Source organism: Anabrus simplex, chromosome 8 (assembly GCF_040414725.1).
Source record: "Anabrus simplex isolate iqAnaSimp1 chromosome 8, ASM4041472v1, whole genome shotgun sequence".
In the NCBI taxonomy this organism is placed as follows: domain Eukaryota; kingdom Metazoa; phylum Arthropoda; class Insecta; order Orthoptera; family Tettigoniidae; genus Anabrus; species Anabrus simplex.
In genome coordinates this window covers 245,519,421-245,525,420 of record NC_090272.1, presented here as the reverse complement: position 1 = coordinate 245,525,420, position 6,000 = coordinate 245,519,421, and positions in this window count along the sequence as shown.

Here is a 6,000-nt window from a genome sequence, read left to right as displayed (position 1 = left end):
ACCTGAGCTGGAAGAAAACGTCAAGTTTTTATTCTGGAGGAATAGAACTATTGGATAGCGATCTCCAGAGTGTTTTCTATACATCAAGAAATTGTAATTTTATTTTGTTTTCTTGGTGAAAATGTTTTGTGTATTTCGAGAAATTGTGTTTTTTTTTCTAGGTAAAGACTATCCGAAAATTATTTTGAAAGAAAATTATTTAGAAACAAACTGTTTGGACATATAAAAAAATGTGATTATGTTTTGTGTATCCCAAGAAAGTTATGTTCTTTTTTTCTCCTAGGCCAAAAGATTATTGGATAAGACCGCTAAAGAACTTTTAAAAAAATGCCTCGAGATATTTAAGACATTTATTTGATTGTTTCAATTATTCCAGTGATAACTAGAAAACTTGAAGATTGTATAATTTGGTCTTGCTGATTTAATGTTTTCAAATTTTGGTCCAGTTTAAAAATGAACTCCCTATACCGACACGCGTAAGAAATTGATGGTTCAATTGTTGCGTCAGCAATTTCTTCATGGCTTGTCGTTTGCTTGATGCCCATATAAGGTTAGGGTTTTTGTAACTGGTTGTAATTAGAAGTGTTGTAATTGGTTTAACATGGAGGTGTTTTCCGATTGGCGGTTTGATATCGACCGATTTCCGGTATGATGTGAGGTACGCGTGTGCTACCGTTTTCTTGTTGTCTTTCGTTTTCGATCTTCGAAGAGGTCGGACGCGCGGTGCGCGCGGTCCGGGCCTACGGGGCCAACCTACCCTAAGGTAAGCACGTTTAATTATCTTAAAATTTTATAATATGTGATTTTGGTTGTTTTTTTTCTTTCTAAATTTAACTTTCGTGTGTTTCGGCCTTTCTTCTTAAATTTCGCGAAATGTAAATGTTCTTATCCTGCTAGGAAATCACCTCGGATCTTAGTTTGGGCTATTTCATTTATGCCTCTGTGTTACACGAGGCCACCTTTTGTTTGGAGGTTTTCTTGTTTTAAAATTTCTTTTATCCTTAATGTTGCAATGTGTTAATTTTTTTTATCAGGTTGCCTCCAGTAGCTCTGTATATAGAAATTACGAGAAAAGTTTGTAGTCGTCCTATAATGAACCATCCAGAAGAGTGTTTGTTATATCCTATCTGGTTGATTGTTCAAGATTCAAGTTGCAGTTGTATTTCTGTTCTTTTCTTTGTTTTTCTAATTATATTTTATACGAAGGGTATGGGCGAGTACGTTTTTTTTTCCTTTCAACATCCTACGATCTTATTGCCTCATCGGGTCCAAGTCCGCTTTCCACACTATTCCTGTCTGTAATTGTCGTTTAGACCTTTAAGCTTTGAATATCCTCTTCCGCATCTTTTATTTCATTTGCGATTTTATTTTATGTATGTAGCCAACCTTATCCTTCCTTCCTTTGTGCTTTGATAACTTGCGTGATACCGTTAATACCGTATTGCTGGTATCGGAATGATCGTGATGATTATCTTTATTCTTGTTATTACTACTTCGACGTTCACATTTTATCCATCATTTTGGCCGCGAAAATCAATTCAGGCTACATTTATCAATCCCGGCTACAATCTTCATATTGTGATCTTTAGTACTTTTATAAACGCCATTCAAACTTACTCGTCATTCCACGCCATCTCTCCGCTGACAGCTCGGAACATACCACTTAATGTACTAGACAAGAAAAATGTTCCACCGATCAATACATTTATTGTGAATGAATTATTGCACTAGTACCGGTTTCGACCTATCTTGGCCATCATCAGCTAGCACACAAATTTACAGTCATAGGACAAAATTACAAAGATGTTACGTAAGAGCATCCGAATGTCTAATGAAAAATGGAAGTAAAATATATTGCAGTATGTTGCGTTAAAAATATCTCTGATTAAAAGTGGTGATGGTTAGAATAAACTAAAACCTATTGATTGAGCATGGACATGAGTACATAAACACATTAAAATATATATGCCACATCATAAGACACTAAAAAATATAGCACATTAAATACATTAAAACATGGTATATTTTAAAAACGTCTATTAAAATTTCAGTTCATGTTGCGTTGCATTCATTCTTCAATCCTCTTGTAGTTCTTGTGTTGATTAAGTTGAATATCGAGAATGTTCTATGGCTGATATACTTTGTATTGGTATGTTATAAGAACTCTTGTCATTAAAATTTGAAAATTGAGTATTATGCAATTCAACTGTTGATGTAGTGAGGTAAGATTTATATATACAGCAAGATAGGGTTTAATTTTAGAGCAGTTGGTGGTGACACTTCTCTCGTCTATGCACGTTATATGGTTGTTATCTGTAAAGAAAAGCTAATATGAGTATAGCGTATGTATGAAGGAATGCCTGGATGTATGTGTGAAATGAAAAAAGTACTTACTGTTGTTGCTATGGAGGTTGTGTACCGATATGTTTGGAGATTTGTTGTGTTCTGCTGCGAGTACGTCTGGGGCTCATGTGAGCTGTGTGGAGGGATATTGGTGGAGGGGGTGGAGGAGTGGCCATTGTGAAGGTAGGGGCAGGGTTAGGTTTGTGATTCGTCGGTTTGTTATGACGTGTGTTTACTAATTTGAGATAGTCATTTTTTATTGCAGGAATGACTTTGTCAAAGATGATACTGGTTTTCTCTGTAATGTCATTAATGTTATGATTGGGGTTAGCGTATTGATCCAAAGAAATATAGAAATCTTCGGTTATGTTGAGCAGGGGGCCCTTAGAGTTTATGTTTAATATCATCATGTCATTATTGATGTCTGTGAAGTTGTGCTTAGATTCTTCTACATGTTGGCCTATTGATGAGAAATGGTTGTGCTTTACTGCATTTATATGTTCATTATAACGGACGGTGAAGTTTTTACCTGTACGTCCAATGTAGCTTGTGTCACAGTTGTTACATTTGATGCGGTAGACACCTGATTGGTTGTATTTAATATTATTATTGACTGTTTTGGTGTTGTGTATAGTGTTGGTGCTGTTGTGTGTGGTTTTGAATGCTATTTTCAGGTTGTGCTTCTTAAAGATATTAGTTATAGTATATATATTGGTGTTGTTGAAGGTAAATAGGACATAATCTTTTTCGGTTTGGCTGTTTTTATTAATTTAGTTTTAGGTTGGGATTTTATTTTGTGGATGATTTTGTTGACCATTTCTTTGCTTTATCCATTGTATTTGGCTATGTCGTGGATTCATTTTAATTCATTATTTCGATCTTCTATTGTCATTGGGATATTGAAACCTCTATGTATCATACTATAATAGGCTGCTCTTTTATGTGTGTTAGGATGAACGGAGTCATTTCTTATGGTATTTAAAGTGTGTGTGGGTTTCCTATAGATCTTGTAAGATAAGTGAGTGTCATGCCTGGTTATTGTTAAGTCCAAGTAATTTAAGGCACGGTTTTTTTCTGTTTCTTTAGTGAATTTAATTTGGGGGTCTAAATTGTTAAGTTTGTCTAGTATAGTATCTGCATCAGTGAATCTATTATCTATAATTACGAAGATATCGTCGACAAATCTACACCAAAAATATATATCATCTATTTTATTAATTGACGTGTGTTCCAGGTGGTCGATATATATTTCTGCTAATATTCCGGAAGCAGGGGATCACATAGGTAATCCTTGTTGCTGATATATGGTATCATGAAATTTGAAGTAGTTATTGTTTAAGGCGAATTTCAGCAGAATCACGAATTCTTCTATTTCTAAGGTGCTCAAGTTACTATGTTCTTTAAGGTTAGATTCAATTATTTTGACTGTTTGTTTAATAGGAATGTTAGGGTACATGTTTGTTATATCAAATGAAGTAAGGGTATGATGTTTTTTGATCTTTAGTTCTTTGGTTCTGTTGCAAAAATCTATTGAGTTTTGTATAGTTTTGTTTGCTAAAAATGAATAATGCTTTTTCAAAAATTTCTGAATGAATTGTGATGAATTATAGGTTGGACTGGCTTTATAGTTTATAATCGGTCTCATGGGTACATTTTCTTTGTGTATTCTAAGGTAGGCACTTGCGGATGGTAATTGGGGGTTCATAGTTATAAGTTTAGCAGATTCTGTTTCGGTGAGAATAAAGTGTGTGTTCTTGAGTAGATTTTTAAAATTTCTTTGTATATTATTGGTTGGATCTCGGCGTTTAATTGAAAAAGTGTTGTCCTGGAAACATTCTTTAGTCTTTGTTATGTATTCATTCTTATCCATAATGACCGTAGTGTTGTCTTTGTCGGCTTTTGTTATTAGTAGATTGTTCTGTTTTATTTTGTTTTTGAGTTTGTTTAGGTTCGATTTATTGGTGGTATTCATGTTTAGGTTATTATTGTGACCATTATTGATATATTGCGGGATCTTTCTACTGATTTCGTGTCTAACTTCGTCTCGTATATCGTACGGAATTTTCTGTAAAGCGAGTTCTGTTTCGGCAACGGCAGTTACAATCTTCTGATAGGATGATGCATTACCCAGTTATGTTTGGGTCCCCTGCTCAACATAGCCGTCTCTAGATCGTCAAATACGGTTAGTGTGAGATTTTTTACGGCTGGGTGGAATTTACGTTGGGAAGTATCTTTATTTTCAGTTATGGTTAGTGGTTTTGGTTTGCGTTGTTGTTTCTGTTTTTCCAGTTTTTTGTTTTATGTGTTTTGTTTCTTTATGGCTAAATCTTCTATTTTATTCCTAGAAATTTGTTGAAAGTAATTCCAATAGCTATGTGGGAGTTCATGGGATACTTTGAGATGTGTTGAATAAAGTTCATTATTGAGATGTTGTTTCTTACGATATAGGGATTTTATTTCTTCTTTTGACCAAATGTTATTAGTCTTGTTTAGTGTTTTGCGTGTCTGAGCAGTTCGTCTATGTTTGTAGGCCTATTTATATTTCTGGAGAAATTTCGGTGTTAAGTTGTTTGAAAGGCATTCCTTCAAGAAGGCAATGCTTTTGGTTGCGTTCATTAGCTTGATTTTTAGGTTTTGGTATTTGTATGCATTACGTTTTGCCTGGTTGGCTTCCGTATTATTATTTATAAGTTTCATATTCCGTATTGATTGGATTCAATGTAATAGACAAGAAAAATGTTCCACCAATCAATACATTTATTGTGAATGAATTATTGCACTAGTACCGGTTTCGACCTATCTTGGCCATCATCAGCTAGCACACAAATTTACAGTCATAGGACAAAATTACAAAGATGTTACGTAAGAGCATCCGGATGTCTAATGAAAAATGGAAGTAAAATATATTGCAGTATGTTGCGTTAAAAATATCTCTGATTAAAAGTGGTGATGGTTAGAATAAACTAAAACCTATTGATTGAGCATGGGCATGAGTACATAAACACATTAAAATATAATGCCACATCATAAGACACTAAAAAATATAGCACATTAAACACATTTAAACATGGTATATTTTAAAAACGTCTATTAAAATTTGAGTTCATGTTGCGTTGCATTCATTCTTCAATCCTCTTGTAGTTCTTGTGTTGATTAAGTTGAATATCGAGAATGTTCTATGGCTGATATACTTTGTATTGGTATGTTATAAGAACTCTTGTCATTAAAATTTGAAAATTGAGTATTATGCAATTCAACTGTTGATGTAGTGAGGTAAGATTTATATATACAGCAAGATAGGGTTTAATTTTAGAGCAGTTGGTGGTGACACTTCTCTCGTCTATGCACGTTATATGGTTGTTATCTGTAAAGAAAAGCTAATATGAGTATAGCGTATGTATGAAGGAATGCCTGGATGTATGTGTGAAATGAAAAAAGTACTTACTGTTGTTGCTGTGGAGGTTGTGTACCGATATGTTTGGAGATTTGTTGTGTCTGCTGCGAGTACGTCTGGGGCTCATGTGAGCTGTGTGGAGGGATATTGGTGGAGGGGATGGAGGAGTGGCCAATGTGAAGGTAGGGGCGGGGTTAGGTTTGTGATTCGTCGGTTTGTTATGACGTGTGTTTACTAATTTGAGATAGTCATTTTTTATTGCA